Source organism: Schistocerca piceifrons, chromosome 3 (genome assembly GCF_021461385.2).
Source record: "Schistocerca piceifrons isolate TAMUIC-IGC-003096 chromosome 3, iqSchPice1.1, whole genome shotgun sequence".
In the NCBI taxonomy this organism is placed as follows: Eukaryota; Metazoa; Arthropoda; class Insecta; order Orthoptera; family Acrididae; genus Schistocerca; species Schistocerca piceifrons.
Genome location: NC_060140.1, coordinates 601134430 through 601154002, shown reverse-complemented (window position 1 = coordinate 601154002; position 19573 = coordinate 601134430). Strand labels below are relative to the sequence as shown.

At 41.5% G+C, this 19573-nt stretch overlaps 9 non-coding genes across 9 annotated transcripts; all 9 read left to right on the top strand.

The window, feature by feature from the left end:
• The first annotated feature begins 284 nt into the window (after positions 1-284).
• Positions 285-403, top strand: LOC124791031. Its single transcript, XR_007016470.1, has one exon. It is a non-coding gene; the product is annotated as a U5 spliceosomal RNA (small nuclear RNA).
• A 2410-nt stretch (positions 404-2813) lies between these two features.
• Positions 2814-3019, top strand: LOC124791000. The gene has a single exon (XR_007016446.1). It is a non-coding gene; the product is annotated as a small nucleolar RNA U3 (small nucleolar RNA).
• Positions 3020-3972: 953 nt separating this feature from the next.
• LOC124791094 lies at positions 3973-4091 on the top strand. Its single transcript, XR_007016524.1, has one exon. It is a non-coding gene; the product is annotated as a U5 spliceosomal RNA (small nuclear RNA).
• Positions 4092-6501: 2410 nt separating this feature from the next.
• LOC124791004 lies at positions 6502-6708 on the top strand. The gene has a single exon (XR_007016450.1). It is a non-coding gene; the product is annotated as a small nucleolar RNA U3 (small nucleolar RNA).
• A 953-nt stretch (positions 6709-7661) lies between these two features.
• On the top strand, positions 7662-7781 carry LOC124791109. Its single transcript, XR_007016537.1, has one exon. It is a non-coding gene; the product is annotated as a U5 spliceosomal RNA (small nuclear RNA).
• Positions 7782-12852: 5071 nt separating this feature from the next.
• Positions 12853-13059, top strand: LOC124790974. Its single transcript, XR_007016422.1, has one exon. It is a non-coding gene; the product is annotated as a small nucleolar RNA U3 (small nucleolar RNA).
• A 951-nt stretch (positions 13060-14010) lies between these two features.
• LOC124791093 lies at positions 14011-14129 on the top strand. Its single transcript, XR_007016523.1, has one exon. It is a non-coding gene; the product is annotated as a U5 spliceosomal RNA (small nuclear RNA).
• Positions 14130-16541: 2412 nt separating this feature from the next.
• Positions 16542-16748, top strand: LOC124790973. The gene has a single exon (XR_007016421.1). It is a non-coding gene; the product is annotated as a small nucleolar RNA U3 (small nucleolar RNA).
• A 951-nt stretch (positions 16749-17699) lies between these two features.
• LOC124791092 lies at positions 17700-17818 on the top strand. The gene has a single exon (XR_007016522.1). It is a non-coding gene; the product is annotated as a U5 spliceosomal RNA (small nuclear RNA).
• Positions 17819-19573: the final 1755 nt, after the last annotated feature.

The window sequence follows — 19573 nt, the reverse complement described above, 5'->3', positions numbered from 1 at the left end:
GAGTCGCCGACAGGAATTAGGCGTGCTGCCATCTGTCGGCAGGTGAGGTAATGAAGCAGCTTGAATGGTGACAGAAATGATGGAAATAGTTAACTAAAGAGTAATAGCGACGACATTTGGCAGACACGTGTTTCAGCGTTGACAGTTAGTTTGGGGTGTGTGCTTGCATGACAGTGGAAGTCTGTTGACGGTAGAGAAGTAGACAAGACGGAAAGAATTTTCCGCGTTCTCGCGGAGAAGTAATAGAGAAGCAGCCATAAGTATTGAAGTGAGGGCGTTGATCGGCACTCTGGTTTCCCTTCAAAACGAATAAATCTTTCGCCTTTTACTAAAGATTTCCGTGGAGGGGAACATTAAATGAGTCTATAAGGTATTTTTCGTAGTGCTCGGCTATTGCTGAGCCATCATCACAAGTGAAAACGTAATGTAAGTAGCAAGAGGTAGATTGTGTTGTGTGAATGAAGGGCGTGGAGTAGCGGATGACGTTGGTTCAGGCAGATATTTGTTTTTTTAAAATTTGAAATTGTAATAGGCCGTGTCGTAGTATAATGAAACAAGTACATTTGCCCTGAAATGGCGTGCAGTGTGTTAGACGATTGTGTAAAGAGAGAGCTACAGGACTACCTGGAAACACTTGGTGAACCCTTGCCGTACCTCAGTTCTAGATGATTTGAGAGTGTTTACTTGCACTGCAGTTGCACAACAGCATATAAACTGATATTTGGAAGTGAATGATGAATGATAGGCTTTGTAAGAAATACTGGTATGTGATTAGTAGATTATGTTTTGAAACCCAAAATTATTTTTACCACAGAAGTTTGTGATTTGTAGGTATGATGTGAGTGAGCTTTGGGCCGAAGATGGTGGTTAGTTGGGCAGGATAAGTATTTAAATGGTTTTCAATAGAGTGGATATTAGTGACACTGGCTTGTTGCCATAATGTGTTTGTTCATAACAGTGTACTCAGTTGTGTAGAAGATTTAGGTGAGAAAGAGACAGTTGTTGAATATGACATAAATAGCTAGAAATGAAGTAAGTAGCAATTTCCTGCTAGGTGTAGTTTGGGTATGGTGTGTCTCAGTGAGAGAGAAATCTTGAAATTGAAGGGTTGTTCCTAGCTACAGTCTTGGAAACTATGTATCTGCTGTTGACTCCAATGTTTTCAAGATTACTTGTGTACAAAATTGGGCAGACTTTGCAGTTTCTTCTTCAGTAAATCAGTGGAAGGTGGTGCAGATAATGGTAAAAATGTTCAGTGCCTCCTGTGAGTTGTTGATGCTGCTTGTCTTTTAAGTAAAATTGATAGGGGCTCTTGATTGACCCAGCCATACACAGAGCTGGTGCATACTTGGCTTGAGAAGACTTTGGTCAGTAAATGATGAAGTACCAACACAGTGCTCACAACAAAGCTCCTTTCCCTGCATTCTAGTTTCCCTCGGGTATAGAGTGACATGATATTGGCAGAGGATGTGCAGATAATCACTTTGATCAGGCTGTTTGTTTTTTTAATGCTCTTTTACCAGAATCCATGCATAGTGATAACTGTGTTCTCTGGTGGAACACGATGAGAACATTGTGTGAAGTGCACGGAAGTAGCTATTTGAGTATGTATGAAAATGTGAGGTAACCACTGTTACTCCTAAATTTCTGTGGAATAAAGTTTTCTGTATGTGTGTGTGTTTGAAAATCCCAGAGGTTCAAGTTGGTAGTTTATATGTTGCAAGCGAAAAAAGCTTTTTAGTAAACTGAGGCACTAGCATTAGTTTCCTGTTCACTGTGACAAGGAAGCTAGTATAAAAAGTAGTTTGTGGTTTTGCTTGCAAAGAAGTGCTCATGGGATGAAAGCACTGCTTGGGATTATTCTGAGATGATGGGGGGATTGCTAAACATGTAGCATTTTAGTAAGGAGCTTCTCGGAGTAGTTGTATAGTTGTAAAATTATTTGTTATTTTATGAGAAATTTCTTTATTCATAGCACATGGGCCATCATAGTTGAAGCATACAGATTGGCATGGCATGCGTAGGTCTGTAAAATGTCCTGACAGTGATGTTCATAGAGACTTGTTGTGTACTTTGATTCTTCATCTGTTTAACAGTAGACATAAGAAATGTATTAGTGGAGCAAGTAGCTGTGAAATTACTGGTGTATGATTGATAGTATGGACGTGGCGCTGAATGGAAGTGTTTGTTCAGCTGTGGGTGTTTTCATAATTGCCATGTGAGGAAGAGCAATACTCGTGATAGGCGAAAAGAGATACAGAGAGAAACACATTTGTTGCGAGTATTGTATATCAGCAGCTCCAAGGGCGGGTATCAAGTAAGACGCAAAGTGAAACGAAAGAGGAAGTATGCATGAAAGAGGCCAAATATCGACAAGAGTTCGCACTGTTAGAGTGAGGTGAATGAGCTAGTGCTGTGCGAAAATTTTCGAAGAGAGAGGCGGTTTTAAAGAAAGCACAAGAGTCCTATGAATGCCCTCTTGTGTGTTTCTCTTTCAGTGGCTATTTGGCATGTCTGCTTGCGCCATAGAATGCTACTGTATGTGCCCCAGGCCGCCATCTAGCGGCCGGAGGTGCAAGCGGTGTTTACATACAGTCTCGCCTGAGGCAATGGTCTCTCATTTCGGAACGCAAGAAGCACTGGTAGCGCACAAAATAGCTGAGTGAGATCATGGCGGCCAAGTAAGAGTAGAAGTTGGTTCTTTGCAGAATGTCCGAGCTTGTAAATCGCGAAATGTGAAGAGTGTGTCGTATTCTCGTAGGGCGTGTTGACGGTCTCGTGGCATAAGTAGCGAGCGGTGATAGCTTGCAAGCAAGATCATACTTCACAGGATCATTTCTGTAGTATGTCTTCAACTCTCTCTAGTTCAAAGCTGGAGTAGACGTAACCACGATGATGAGTGTAGCACTTTCCCTGAGCGTGAGGCTTGCGATCGAGATTCATCGCATCTTGGTTGTAATCGATGATCGTTCACCACATTCTGAGGGATGTGGGAAGGGAATAGCGCTTTCCGAGTGGTGGTTTTATTATATAGATTAGAAGCGTAAGTCATACCTTTGGTATCGGGACACGCGTCGTTGCAGAAATGTCGCTGCAGGTTGTGGAAGGACTTTGATTGCCACATGTCATGAAAGCTTTGTGGAAGTTTCTCGAGTGTCACGGGGACGAGCCATTTGATTTGGCCTGCTCCAAGTGCTAGGCTTGGATGACAACGACGTACTTTTGAGTTACAAGAATGAGTGAGCAACACAAGAAGAGTGCAATTGATGACCATAAAAAGCTGACACACAACACAGTCTTGATAATCACCACTAATGCATGATGTACGAAACATTTAGGAGGAGCACGTTTGGCTAGCAAACATGAATTGAGTGATTTGCAAGGCACTGTTATCTGCAAGAAGGAATGCATGAAATTGGCAAATGAATAAGACTGGTTCAACTACTATCGACAGAAATTTTATTTCTGTTGTCAACTAGTATTAATTAGATGTGTGGGAGTAGGGGGATATTTCCCTTGCACCATACATCTACATACACGTTGCGTCTGATGTGGCCTAGATTTGCGTACAAAGAACTGTCTAGTTGTCAGTTTTTTCAGTGAACGAGTGTGGTAGGGAGGAGAGAGATTAGTGTTAGATGCAGAGCAGTGCGGGCAGTTGTGTGTCGGACGTTGTATGTCGGACGGTGAGTCGCCGACAGGAATTAGGCGTGCTGCCATCTGTCGGCAGGTGAGGTAATGAAGCAGCTTGAATGGTGACAGAAATGATGGAAATAGTTAACTAAAGAGTAATAGCGACGACATTTGGTAGACACGTGTTTCAGCGTTGACAGTTAGTTTGGGGTGTGTGCTTGCATGACAGTGGAAGTCTGTTGACGGTAGAGAAGTAGACAAGACGGAAAGAATTTTCCGCGTTCTCGCGGAGAAGTAATAGAGAAGCAGCCATAAGTATTGAAGTGAGGGCGTTGATCGGCACTCTGGTTTCCCTTCAAAACGAATAAATCTTTCGCCTTTTACTAAAGATTTCCGTGGAGGGGAACATTAAATGAGTCTACAAGGTATTTTTCGTAGTGCTCGGCTATTGCTGAGCCATCATCACAAGTGAAAACGTAATGTAAGTAGCAAGAGGTAGATTGTGTTGTGTGAATGAAGGGCGTGGAGTAGCGGATGACGTTGGTTCAGGCAGATATTTGTTTTTTTAAAATTTGAAATTGTAATAGGCCGTGTCGTAGTATAATGAAACAAGTACATTTGCCCTGAAATGGCGTGCAGTGTGTTAGACGATTGTGTAAAGAGAGAGCTACAGGACTACCTGGAAACACTTGGTGAACCCTTGCCGTACCTCAGTTCTAGATGATTTGAGAGTGTTTACTTGCACTGCAGTTGCACAACAGCATATAAACTGATATTTGGAAGTGAATGATGAATGATAGGCTTTGTAAGAAATACTGGTATGTGATTAGTAGATTATGTTTTGAAACCCAAAATTATTTTTACCACAGAAGTTTGTGATTTGTAGGTATGATGTGAGTGAGCTTTGGGCCGAAGATGGTGGTTAGTTGGGCAGGATAAGTATTTAAATGGTTTTCAATAGAGTGGATATTAGTGACACTGGCTTGTTGCCATAATGTGTTTGTTCATAACAGTGTACTCAGTTGTGTAGAAGATTTAGGTGAGAAAGAGACAGTTGTTGAATATGACATAAATAGCTAGAAATGAAGTAAGTAGCAATTTCCTGCTAGGTGTAGTTTGGGTATGGTGTGTCTCAGTGAGAGAGAAATCTTGAAATTGAAGGGTTGTTCCTAGCTACAGTCTTGGAAACTATGTATCTGCTGTTGACTCCAATGTTTTCAAGATTACTTGTGTACAAAATTGGGCAGACTTTGCAGTTTCTTCTTCAGTAAATCAGTGGAAGGTGGTGCAGATAATGGTAAAAATGTTCAGTGCCTCCTGTGAGTTGTTGATGCTGCTTGTCTTTTAAGTAAAATTGATAGGGGCTCTTGATTGACCCAGCCATACACAGAGCTGGTGCATACTTGGCTTGAGAAGACTTTGGTCAGTAAATGATGAAATACCAACACAGTGCTCACAACAAAGCTCCTTTCCCTGCATTCTAGTTTCCCTCGGGTATAGAGTGACATGATATTGGCAGAGGATGTGCAGATAATCACTTTGATCAGGCTGTTTGTTTTTTTAATGCTCTTTTACCAGAATCCATGCATAGTGATAACTGTGTTCTCTGGTGGAACACGATGAGAACATTGTGTGAAGTGCACGGAAGTAGCTATTTGAGTATGTATGAAAATGTGAGGTAACCACTGTTACTCCTAAATTTCTGTGGAATAAAGTTTTCTGTATGTGTGTGTGTTTGAAAATCCCAGAGGTTCAAGTTGGTAGTTTATATGTTGCAAGCGAAAAAAGCTTTTTAGTAAACTGAGGCACTAGCATTAGTTTCCTGTTCACTGTGACAAGGAAGCTAGTATAAAAAGTAGTTTGTGGTTTTGCTTGCAAAGAAGTGCTCATGGGATGAAAGCACTGCTTGGGATTATTCTGAGATGATGGGGGGATTGCTAAACATGTAGCATTTTAGTAAGGAGCTTGTCGGAGTAGTTGTATAGTTGTAAAATTATTTGTTATTTTATGAGAAATTTCTTTATTCATAGCACATGGGCCATCATAGTTGAAGCATACAGATTGGCATGGCATGCGTAGGTCTGTAAAATGTCCTGACAGTGATGTTCATAGAGACTTGTTGTGTAGTTTGATTCTTCATCTGTTTAACAGTAGACATAAGAAATGTATTAGTGGAGCAAGTAGCTGTGAAATTACTGGTGTATGATTGATAGTATGGACGTGGCGCTGAATGGAAGTGTTTGTTCAGCTGTGGGTGTTTTCATAATTGCCATGTGAGGAAGAGCAATACTCGTGATAGGCGAAAAGAGATACAGAGAGAAACACATTTGTTGCGAGTATTGTATATCAGCAGCTCCAAGGGCGGGTATCAAGTAAGACGCAAAGTGAAACGAAAGAGGAAGTATGCATGAAAGAGGCCAAATATCGACAAGAGTTCGCACTGTTAGAGTGAGGTGAATGAGCTAGTGCTGTGCGAAAATTTTCGAAGAGAGAGGCGGTTTTAAAGAAAGCACAAGAGTCCTATGAATGCCCTCTTGTGTGTTTCTCTTTCAGTGGCTATTTGGCATGTCTGCTTGCGCCATAGAATGCTACTGTATGTGCCCCAGGCCGCCATCTAGCGGCCGGAGGTGCAAGCGGTGTTTACATACAGTCTCGCCTGAGGCAATGGTCTCTCATTTCGGAACGCAAGAAGCACTGGTAGCGCACAAAATAGCTGAGTGAGATCATGGCGGCCAAGTAAGAGTAGAAGTTGGTTCTTTGCAGAATGTCCGAGCTTGTAAATCGCGAAATGTGAAGAGTGTGTCGTATTCTCGTAGGGCGTGTTGACGGTCTCGTGGCATAAGTAGCGAGCGGTGATAGCTTGCAAGCAAGATCATACTTCACAGGATCATTTCTGTAGTATGTCTTCAACTCTCTCTAGTTCAAAGCTGGAGTAGACGTAATCACGATGATGAGTGGTAGCACTTTCCCTGAGCGTGAGGCTTGCGATCGAGATTCATCGCATCTTGGTTGTAATCGATGATCGTTCACCACATTCTGAGGGATGTGGGAAGGGAATAGCGCTTTCCGAGTGGTGGTTTTATTATATAGATTAGAAGCGTAAGTCATACCTTTGGTATCGGGACACGCGTCGTTGCAGAAATGTCGCTGCAGGTTGTGGAAGGACTTTGATTGCCACATGTCATGAAAGCTTTGTGGAAGTTTCTCGAGTGTCACGGGGACGAGCCATTTGATTTGGCCTGCTCTAAGTGCTAGGCTTGGATGACAACGACGTACTTTTGAGTTACAAGAATGAGTGAGCAACACAAGAAGAGTGCAATTGATGACCATAAAAAGCTGACACACAACACAGTCTTGATAATCACCACTAATGCATGATGTACGAAACATTTAGGAGGAGCACGTTTGGCTAGCAAACATGAATTGAGTGATTTGCAAGGCACTGTTATCTGCAAGAAGGAATGCATGAAATTGGCAAATGAATAAGACTGGTTCAAATACTATCGACAGAAATTTTATTTCTGTTGTCAACTAGTATTAATTAGATGTGTGGGAGTAGGGGGATATTTCCCTTGCACCATACATCTACATACACGTTGCGTCTGATGTGGCCTAGATTTGCGTACAAAGAACTGTCTAGTTGTCAGTTTTTTCAGTGAACGAGTGTGGTAGGGAGGAGAGAGATTAGTGTTAGATGCAGAGCAGTGCGGGCAGTTGTGTGTCGGACGTTGTATGTCGGACGGTGAGTCGCCGACAGGAATTAGGCGTGCTGCCATCTGTCGGCAGGTGAGGTAATGAAGCAGCTTGAATGGTGACAGAAATGATGGAAATAGTTAACTAAAGAGTAATAGCGACGACATTTGGCAGACACGTGTTTCAGCGTTGACAGTTAGTTTGGGGTGTGTGCTTGCATGACAGTGGAAGTCTGTTGACGGTAGAGAAGTAGACAAGACGGAAAGAATTTTCCGCGTTCTCGCGGAGAAGTAATAGAGAAGCAGCCATAAGTATTGAAGTGAGGGCGTTGATCGGCACTCTGGTTTCCCTTCAAAACGAATAAATCTTTCGCCTTTTACTAAAGATTTCCGTGGAGGGGAACATTAAATGAGTCTATAAGGTAGTGATGGGCTAAACTGCGATTTTCCGATATCAGTGATTTCTGTGAATGCTACTTTTCAGTATCTGTTATTCTTAACTGTGGTTTGTCGCAGTTAAGAGTCGCAGTTAAGGAACCTAAGTCGCGTATCCCTCCGCCACTGCTATTTCTGCTACTTCCGCGATTTCTGCGACTTCTGCTACTTCTGCGACTTCTGCTACTTCTGCGATTTCTGTGACTTCTGCTACTTCTGCGATTTCTGTGACTCCTGCGATTTCTGCGACGTACCACCGTATGAAAAAGTTACATCTGTCCACACAGAAAATTGCATCTCAACAAACCTGTCATTGGTAAGTATGTTTTACGTTTATTCTTCCGTTGGCTTTAATTTTGTATTAAAGAAACAACTGTGAAAATATTAATAGTGTAATTAATATGTAAGTAGCCGCACAGTACCGTAATAGTTCGTGTTTAGAAAATGAATTCTAACATATTGTTATGTTCAAAGGTACCTGAACTACATTTCAGTCACTCAGTAAAGTGATTATTCTCAATATCATTGTCAACAGATCTGAAGAAATTGCCAGTCTTTAGACCGTTTTCGTCAGACGAGAGGTTAGTTTCTAAGCGTTTTGATGGACTTAATTACTTCAGTGAGATCGTTCTTGCGAATGTGATATAGCAAATGTGATATAGCAAATATTAGCAATCTACTCTGTTAATTATATTGCTAGTAATTAGTGACAGCAAAAATTGTTTAATAATCCTTGTGTTTTTGCAGACGCAGTTCTGACTGATTACTGGTTGCTGTACATATCTATCCACATCAAGGCTGTTGAGAGAGACTCGTGAAGATTCAAGACAGCTCTTAGAGGATTTGCAGTTTAAAAGTGAAATAATTATGAAATAAGCGTGTGACTGATTAAAGTGTTTTATTGAAGTTGTTGTGCGATTTTAAAGGAATAATAAATGTTAAATACATTGAGTGAATAATAAAAATCTCATTTTCCACATGTTAAGCTGTCCTATACCCGTAATTTTCCGCCACTTATTTACTGGTAAACACTTGTTGGATACCGACGTGCCGCCCCCCCCCCCTTTCTCCACAATCTTGGTGTGACACTGACATGTAACATATCCCAAAGTCTACAATATGCATTTTGAGGCTGTTGATATGAAAGTGGGAAGTACAGATCTTCCAGTTAAATCAGGAATAGCTTAAGTGCATTACTTGAAAGTGACACAGGAAAAGCTTACTTATGTAGGTGGTAGTAGTGTCGGCAAAAAGTTCTTGTGTGTGAAGTTGCCATGTAGAACACCAGGTGTAAAACTTTTCTCCCGAGTCTTGAACTGTGTCGGAACAAAAGTGAGGCATTCATATGACTGTTTTCATTTCTCTGCACTTATACAGATGTCTGAGTTCTGCTGTGTTAACATTGCAAAGTCCTGTAGGCATGTGGAGTATTAACCAAAACTGTCATATTGGAAGCAGAATCAAACACATTTGTTACGTTACTTGATATTTTCAGGAGAAAAAGGCAATGTTGCTTCTTATTAATATAATACATTCAGAGTCACAGCAGTATTTGACCAACCATAACTGATGCTGAATGTGCATGTCGTCATATAATATGAAGGGCTTATTTCAATAGTGGTACAAGTCCATTACCTACACTTTTCTGTCTATAATGCTTCTGAAATTAGTGATCCAAACAAATATAAATAAAGGTTCATCTCTAGCAAGAAGCCATATGCTTGAATATTTCTGGTATCTCAACTGCACTCATTTAACTTTACGACTCTATATCTCAAAATTAACAAAAATGGACTTTTACCACTATTGAAATAAGCCCTTCATATGCACACACAGCACATCGATCTCGTGAGGCACAAGGCTCTCATAACGAAGTACGTACGTCGGTCAACAGATGACACTAGGAGAAGTATGTTAACTGCGCTTTTTAGTTGCTACTTGCGACTCTTGGTTGCGATTTGTCACAGAAATCGCAGTTTGACTCGGTAGCGAATAGCGTAGTATGAACTTTGCTCAACAGATGGCAGTGCTAACTGCGCTTTTTAGTTGCTACTTGCGACTCTTAGTTGCGACTTGTCACGGAAATCGCAGTTAGACTCCATAGCGTACCGCAGAGATGGGCGTAGTACGAACTTTGACCCACAGATGGCACTGTTAACCGCGCTTTCTAGTTGCTACTTGCGACTCTTAGTTGCGACTTGTCACGGAAATCGCAGTTAGACTCCATAGCGTACCGCAGAGATGGACGTAGTACGAACTTTGGCCAACAGATGCCACTGTTAACCGCGCTTTTTAGTTGCTACTTGCGACTCTTAGTTGCGACTTGTCACGGAAATCGCAGTTAGACTCCATAGCGTACCGCAGAGATGGACGTAGTACGAACTTCGGCCAACAGATGCCACTGTTAACCGCGCTTTTTAGTTGCTACTTGCGACTCTTAGTTGCGACTTGTCACTGAAATCGCAGAAAGCAGTGCTAAATTCGACCAATAGATGGCCCACGTCTTTGAATGTGAAATACTACTTGCGACTGCTAACTGTGACTGAAATCGCAGTTAGATTCTGTAAAGTTGCTACTGTGATATCTGTGACTTCTCAGTCACTGCGATTTCTAACAGATACGCGATTTCCTGCCCACCACTACTATAAGGTATTTTTCGTAGTGCTCGGCTATTGCTGAGCCATCATCACAAGTGAAAACGTAATGTAAGTAGCAAGAGGTAGATTGTGTTGTGTGAATGAAGGGCGTGGAGTAGCGGATGACGTTGGTTCAGGCAGATATTTGTTTTTTTAAAATTTGAAATTGTAATAGGCCGTGTCGTAGTATAATGAAACAAGTACATTTGCCCTGAAATGGCGTGCAGTGTGTTAGACGATTGTGTAAAGAGAGAGCTACAGGACTACCTGGAAACACTTGGTGAACCCTTGCCGTACCTCAGTTCTAGATGATTTGAGAGTGTTTACTTGCACTGCAGTTGCACAACAGCATATAAACTGATATTTGGAAGTGAATGATGAATGATAGGCTTTGTAAGAAATACTGGTATGTGATTAGTAGATTATGTTTTGAAACCCAAAATTATTTTTACCACAGAAGTTTGTGATTTGTAGGTATGATGTGAGTGAGCTTTGGGCCGAAGATGGTGGTTAGTTGGGCAGGATAAGTATTTAAATGGTTTTCAATAGAGTGGATATTAGTGACACTGGCTTGTTGCCATAATGTGTTTGTTCATAACAGTGTACTCAGTTGTGTAGAAGATTTAGGTGAGAAAGAGACAGTTGTTGAATATGACATAAATAGCTAGAAATGAAGTAAGTAGCAATTTCCTGCTAGGTGTAGTTTGGGTATGGTGTGTCTCAGTGAGAGAGAAATCTTGAAATTGAAGGGTTGTTCCTAGCTACAGTCTTGGAAACTATGTATCTGCTGTTGACTCCAATGTTTTCAAGATTACTTGTGTACAAAATTGGGCAGACTTTGCAGTTTCTTCTTCAGTAAATCAGTGGAAGGTGGTGCAGATAATGGTAAAAATGTTCAGTGCCTCCTGTGAGTTGTTGATGCTGCTTGTCTTTTAAGTAAAATTGATAGGGGCTCTTGATTGACCCAGCCATACACAGAGCTGGTGCATACTTGGCTTGAGAAGACTTTGGTCAGTAAATGATGAAATACCAACACAGTGCTCACAACAAAGCTCCTTTCCCTGCATTCTAGTTTCCCTCGGGTATAGAGTGACATGATATTGGCAGAGGATGTGCAGATAATCACTTTGATCAGGCTGTTTGTTTTTTTAATGCTCTTTTACCAGAATCCATGCATAGTGATAACTGTGTTCTCTGGTGGAACACGATGAGAACATTGTGTGAAGTGCACGGAAGTAGCTATTTGAGTATGTATGAAAATGTGAGGTAACCACTGTTACTCCTAAATTTCTGTGGAATAAAGTTTTCTGTATGTGTGTGTGTTTGAAAATCCCAGAGGTTCAAGTTGGTAGTTTATATGTTGCAAGCGAAAAAAGCTTTTTAGTAAACTGAGGCACTAGCATTAGTTTCCTGTTCACTGTGACAAGGAAGCTAGTATAAAAAGTAGTTTGTGGTTTTGCTTGCAAAGAAGTGCTCATGGGATGAAAGCACTGCTTGGGATTATTCTGAGATGATGGGGGGATTGCTAAACATGTAGCATTTTAGTAAGGAGCTTCTCGGAGTAGTTGTATAGTTGTAAAATTATTTGTTATTTTATGAGAAATTTCTTTATTCATAGCACATGGGCCATCATAGTTGAAGCATACAGATTGGCATGGCATGCGTAGGTCTGTAAAATGTCCTGACAGTGATGTTCATAGAGACTTGTTGTGTAGTTTGATTCTTCATCTGTTTAACAGTAGACATAAGAAATGTATTAGTGGAGCAAGTAGCTGTGAAATTACTGGTGTATGATTGATAGTATGGACGTGGCGCTGAATGGAAGTGTTTGTTCAGCTGTGGGTGTTTTCATAATTGCCATGTGAGGAAGAGCAATACTCGTGATAGGCGAAAAGAGATACAGAGAGAAACACATTTGTTGCGAGTATTGTATATCAGCAGCTCCAAGGGCGGGTATCAAGTAAGACGCAAAGTGAAACGAAAGAGGAAGTGTGCATGAAAGAGGCCAAATATCGACAAGAGTTCGCACTGTTAGAGTGAGGTGAATGAGCTAGTGCTGTGCGAAAATTTTCGAAGAGAGAGGCGGTTTTAAAGAAAGCACAAGAGTCCTATGAATGCCCTCTTGTGTGTTTCTCTTTCAGTGGCTATTTGGCATGTCTGCTTGCGCCATAGAATGCTACTGTATGTGCCCCAGGCCGCCATCTAGCGGCCGGAGGTGCAAGCGGTGTTTACATACAGTCTCGCCTGAGGCAATGGTCTCTCATTTCGGAACGCAAGAAACACTGGTAGCGCACAAAATAGCTGAGTGAGATCATGGCGGCCAAGTAAGAGTAGAAGTTGGTTCTTTGCAGAATGTCCGAGCTTGTAAATCGCGAAATGTGAAGAGTGTGTCGTATTCTCGTAGGGCGTGTTGACGGTCTCGTGGCATAAGTAGCGAGCGGTGATAGCTTGCAAGCAAGATCATACTTCACAGGATCATTTCTGTAGTATGTCTTCAACTCTCTCTAGTTCAAAGCTGGAGTAGACGTAACCACGATGATGAGTGGTAGCACTTTCCCTGAGCGTGAGGCTTGCGATCGAGATTCATCGCATCTTGGTTGTAATCGATGATCGTTCACCACATTCTGAGGGATGTGGGAAGGGAATAGCGCTTTCCGAGTGGTGGTTTTATTATATAGATTAGAAGCGTAAGTCATACCTTTGGTATCGGGACACGCGTCGTTGCAGAAATGTCGCTGCAGGTTGTGGAAGGACTTTGATTGCCACATGTCATGAAAGCTTTGTGGAAGTCTCGAGTGTCACGGGGACGAGCCATTTGATTTGGCCTGCTCCAAGTGCTAGGCTTGGATGACAACGACGTACTTTTGAGTTACAAGAATGAGTGAGCAACACAAGAAGAGTGCAATTGATGACCATAAAAAGCTGACACACAACACAGTCTTGATAATCACCACTAATGCATGATGTACGAAACATTTAGGAGGAGCACGTTTGGCTAGCAAACATGAATTGAGTGATTTGCAAGGCACTGTTATCTGCAAGAAGGAATGCATGAAATTGGCAAATGAATAAGACTGGTTCAAATACTATCGACAGAAATTTTATTTCTGTTGTCAACTAGTATTAATTAGATGTGTGGGAGTAGGGGGATATTTCCCTTGCACCATACATCTACATACACGTTGCGTCTGATGTGGCCTAGATTTGCGTACAAAGAACTGTCTAGTTGTCAGTTTTTTCAGTGAACGAGTGTGGTAGGGAGGAGAGAGATTAGTGTTAGATGCAGAGCAGTGCGGGCAGTTGTGTGTCGGACGTTGTATGTCGGACGGTGAGTCGCCGACAGGAATTAGGCGTGCTGCCATCTGTCGGCAGGTGAGGTAATGAAGCAGCTTGAATGGTGACAGAAATGATGGAAATAGTTAACTAAAGAGTAATAGCGACGACATTTGGTAGACACGTGTTTCAGCGTTGACAGTTAGTTTGGGGTGTGTGCTTGCATGACAGTGGAAGTCTGTTGACGGTAGAGAAGTAGACAAGACGGAAAGAATTTTCCGCGTTCTCGCGGAGAAGTAATAGAGAAGCAGCCATAAGTATTGAAGTGAGGGCGTTGATCGGCACTCTGGTTTCCCTTCAAAACGAATAAATCTTTCGCCTTTTACTAAAGATTTCCGTGGAGGGGAACATTAAATGAGTCTACAAGGTATTTTTCGTAGTGCTCGGCTATTGCTGAGCCATCATCACAAGTGAAAACGTAATGTAAGTAGCAAGAGGTAGATTGTGTTGTGTGAATGAAGGGCGTGGAGTAGCGGATGACGTTGGTTCAGGCAGATATTTGTTTTTTTAAAATTTGAAATTGTAATAGGCCGTGTCGTAGTATAATGAAACAAGTACATTTGCCCTGAAATGGCGTGCAGTGTGTTAGACGATTGTGTAAAGAGAGAGCTACAGGACTACCTGGAAACACTTGGTGAACCCTTGCCGTACCTCAGTTCTAGATGATTTGAGAGTGTTTACTTGCACTGCAGTTGCACAACAGCATATAAACTGATATTTGGAAGTGAATGATGAATGATAGGCTTTGTAAGAAATACTGGTATGTGATTAGTAGATTATGTTTTGAAACCCAAAATTATTTTTACCACAGAAGTTTGTGATTTGTAGGTATGATGTGAGTGAGCTTTGGGCCGAAGATGGTGGTTAGTTGGGCAGGATAAGTATTTAAATGGTTTTCAATAGAGTGGATATTAGTGACACTGGCTTGTTGCCATAATGTGTTTGTTCATAACAGTGTACTCAGTTGTGTAGAAGATTTAGGTGAGAAAGAGACAGTTGTTGAATATGACATAAATAGCTAGAAATGAAGTAAGTAGCAATTTCCTGCTAGGTGTAGTTTGGGTATGGTGTGTCTCAGTGAGAGAGAAATCTTGAAATTGAAGGGTTGTTCCTAGCTACAGTCTTGGAAACTATGTATCTGCTGTTGACTCCAATGTTTTCAAGATTACTTGTGTACAAAATTGGGCAGACTTTGCAGTTTCTTCTTCAGTAAATCAGTGGAAGGTGGTGCAGATAATGGTAAAAATGTTCAGTGCCTCCTGTGAGTTGTTGATGCTGCTTGTCTTTTAAGTAAAATTGATAGGGGCTCTTGATTGACCCAGCCATACACAGAGCTGGTGCATACTTGGCTTGAGAAGACTTTGGTCAGTAAATGATGAAATACCAACACAGTGCTCACAACAAAGCTCCTTTCCCTGCATTCTAGTTTCCCTCGGGTATAGAGTGACATGATATTGGCAGAGGATGTGCAGATAATCACTTTGATCAGGCTGTTTGTTTTTTTAATGCTCTTTTACCAGAATCCATGCATAGTGATAACTGTGTTCTCTGGTGGAACACGATGAGAACATTGTGTGAAGTGCACGGAAGTAGCTATTTGAGTATGTATGAAAATGTGAGGTAACCACTGTTACTCCTAAATTTCTGTGGAATAAAGTTTTCTGTATGTGTGTGTGTGTTTTAAAATCCCAGAGGTTCAAGTTGGTAGTTTATATGTTGCAAGCGAAAAAAGCTTTTTAGTAAACTGAGGCACTAGCATTAGTTTCCTGTTCACTGTGACAAGGAAGCTAGTATAAAAAGTAGTTTGTGGTTTTGCTTGCAAAGAAGTGCTCATGGGATGAAAGCACTGCTTGGGATTATTCTGAGATGATGGGGGGATTGCTAAACATGTAGCATTTTAGTAAGGAGCTTGTCGGAGTAGTTGTATAGTTGTAAAATTATTTGTTATTTTATGAGAAATTTCTTTATTCATAGCACATGGGCCATCATAGTTGAAGCATACAGATTGGCATGGCATGCGTAGGTCTGTAAAATGTCCTGACAGTGATGTTCATAGAGACTTGTTGTGTAGTTTGATTCTTCATCTGTTTAACAGTAGACATAAGAAATGTATTAGTGGAGCAAGTAGCTGTGAAATTACTGGTGTATGATTGATAGTATGGACGTGGCGCTGAATGGAAGTGTTTGTTCAGCTGTGGGTGTTTTCATAATTGCCATGTGAGGAAGAGCAATACTCGTGATAGGCGAAAAGAGATACAGAGAGAAACACATTTGTTGCGAGTATTGTATATCAGCAGCTCCAAGGGCGGGTATCAAGTAAGACGCAAAGTGAAACGAAAGAGGAAGTATGCATGAAAGAGGCCAAATATCGACAAGAGTTCGCACTGTTAGAGTGAGGTGAATGAGCTAGTGCTGTGCGAAAATTTTCGAAGAGAGAGGCGGTTTTAAAGAAAGCACAAGAGTCCTATGAATGCCCTCTTGTGTGTTTCTCTTTCAGTGGCTATTTGGCATGTCTGCTTGCGCCATAGAATGCTACTGTATGTGCCCCAGGCCGCCATCTAGCGGCCGGAGGTGCAAGCGGTGTTTACATACAGTCTCGCCTGAGGCAATGGTCTCTCATTTCGGAACGCAAGAAGCACTGGTAGCGCACAAAATAGCTGAGTGAGATCATGGCGGCCAAGTAAGAGTAGAAGTTGGTTCTTTGCAGAATGTCCGAGCTTGTAAATCGCGAAATGTGAAGAGTGTGTCGTATTCTCGTAGGGCGTGTTGACGGTCTCGTGGCATAAGTAGCGAGCGGTGATAGCTTGCAAGCAAGATCATACTTCACAGGATCATTTCTGTAGTATGTCTTCAACTCTCTCTAGTTCAAAGCTGGAGTAGACGTAACCACGATGATGAGTGGTAGCACTTTCCCTGAGCGTGAGGCTTGCGATCGAGATTCATCGCATCTTGGTTGTAATCGATGATCGTTCACCACATTCTGAGGGATGTGGGAAGGGAATAGCGCTTTCCGAGTGGTGGTTTTATTATATAGATTAGAAGCGTAAGTCATACCTTTGGTATCGGGACACGCGTCGTTGCAGAAATGTCGCTGCAGGTTGTGGAAGGACTTTGATTGCCACATGTCATGAAAGCTTTGTGGAAGTCTCGAGTGTCACGGGGACGAGCCATTTGATTTGGCCTGCTCCAAGTGCTAGGCTTGGATGACAACGACGTACTTTTGAGTTACAAGAATGAGTGAGCAACACAAGAAGAGTGCAATTGATGACCATAAAAAGCTGACACACAACACAGTCTTGATAATCACCACTAATGCATGATGTACGAAACATTTAGGAGGAGCACGTTTGGCTAGCAAACATGAATTGAGTGATTTGCAAGGCACTGTTATCTGCAAGAAGGAATGCATGAAATTGGCAAATGAATAAGACTGGTTCAAATACTATCGACAGAAATTTTATTTCTGTTGTCAACTAGTATTAATTAGATGTGTGGGAGTAGGGGGATATTTCCCTTGCACCATACATCTACATACACGTTGCGTCTGATGTGGCCTAGATTTGCGTACAAAGAACTGTCTAGTTGTCAGTTTTTTCAGTGAACGAGTGTGGTAGGGAGGAGAGAGATTAGTGTTAGATGCAGAGCAGTGCGGGCAGTTGTGTGTCGGACGTTGTATGTCGGACGGTGAGTCGCCGACAGGAATTAGGCGTGCTGCCATCTGTCGGCAGGTGAGGTAATGAAGCAGCTTGAATGGTGACAGAAATGATGGAAATAGTTAACTAAAGAGTAATAGCGACGACATTTGGTAGACACGTGTTTCAGCGTTGACAGTTAGTTTGGGGTGTGTGCTTGCATGACAGTGGAAGTCTGTTGACGGTAGAGAAGTAGACAAGACGGAAAGAATTTTCCGCGTTCTCGCGGAGAAGTAATAGAGAAGCAGCCATAAGTATTGAAGTGAGGGCGTTGATCGGCACTCTGGTTTCCCTTCAAAACGAATAAATCTTTCGCCTTTTACTAAAGATTTCCGTGGAGGGGAACATTAAATGAGTCTACAAGGTATTTTTCGTAGTGCTCGGCTATTGCTGAGCCATCATCACAAGTGAAAACGTAATGTAAGTAGCAAGAGGTAGATTGTGTTGTGTGAATGAAGGGCGTGGAGTAGCGGATGACGTTGGTTCAGGCAGATATTTGTTTTTTTAAAATTTGAAATTGTAATAGGCCGTGTCGTAGTATAATGAAACAAGTACATTTGCCCTGAAATGGCGTGCAGTGTGTTAGACGATTGTGTAAAGAGAGAGCTACAGGACTACCTGGAAACACTTGGTGAACCCTTGCCGTACCTCAGTTCTAGATGATTTGAGAGTGTTTACTTGCACTGCAGTTGCACAACAGCATATAAACTGATATTTGGAAGTGAATGATGAATGATAGGCTTTGTAAGAAATACTGGTATGTGATTAGTAGATTATGTTTTGAAACCCAAAATTATTTTTACCACAGAAGTTTGTGATTTGTAGGTATGATGTGAGTGAGCTTTGGGCCGAAGATGGTGGTTAGTTGGGCAGGATAAGTATTTAAATGGTTTTCAATAGAGTGGATATTAGTGACACTGGCTTGTTGCCATAATGTGTTTGTTCATAACAGTGTACTCAGTTGTGTAGAAGATTTAGGTGAGAAAGAGACAGTTGTTGAATATGACATAAATAGCTAGAAATGAAGTAAGTAGCAATTTCCTGCTAGGTGTAGTTTGGGTATGGTGTGTCTCAGTGAGAGAGAAATCTTGAAATTGAAGGGTTGTTCCTAGCTACAGTCTTGGAAACTATGTATCTGCTGTTGACTCCAATGTTTTCAAGATTACTTGTGTACAAAATTGGGCAGACTTTGCAGTTTCTTCTTCAGTAAATCAGTGGAAGGTGGTGCAGATAATGGTAAAAATGTTCAGTGCCTCCTGTGAGTTGTTGATGCTGCTTGTCTTTTAAGTAAAATTGATAGGGGCTCTTGATTGACCCAGCCATACACAGAGCTGGTGCATACTTGGCTTGAGAAGACTTTGGTCAGTAAATGATGAAATACCAACACAGTGCTCACAACAAAGCTCCTTTCCCTGCATTCTAGTTTCCCTCGGGTATAGAGTGACATGATATTGGCAGAGGATGTGCAGATAATCACTTTGATCAGGCTGTTTGTTTTTTTAATGCTCTTTTACCAGAATCCATGCATAGTGATAACTGTGTTCTCTGGTGGAACACGATGAGAACATTGTGTGAAGTGCACGGAAGTAGCTATTTGAGTATGTATGAAAATGTGAGGTAACCACTGTTACTCCTAAATTTCTGTGGAATAAAGTTTTCTGTATGTGTGTGTGTGTTTGAAAATCCCAGAGGTTCAAGTTGGTAGTTTATATGTTGCAAGCGAAAAAAGCTTTTTAGTAAACTGAGGCACTAGCATTAGTTTCCTGTTCACTGTGACAAGGAAGCTAGTATAAAAAGTAGTTTGTGGTTTTGCTTGCAAAGAAGTGCTCATGGGATGAAAGCACTGCTTGGGATTATTCTGAGATGATGGGGGGATTGCTAAACATGTAGCATTTTAGTAAGGAGCTTGTCGGAGTAGTTGTATAGTTGTAAAATTATTTGTTATTTTATGAGAAATTTCTTTATTCATAGCACATGGGCCATCATAGTTGAAGCATACAGATTGGCATGGCATGCGTAGGTCTGTAAAATGTCCTGACAGTGATGTTCATAGAGACTTGTTGTGTAGTTTGATTCTTCATCTGTTTAACAGTAGACATAAGAAATGTATTAGTGGAGCAAGTAGCTGTGAAATTACTGGTGTATGATTGAT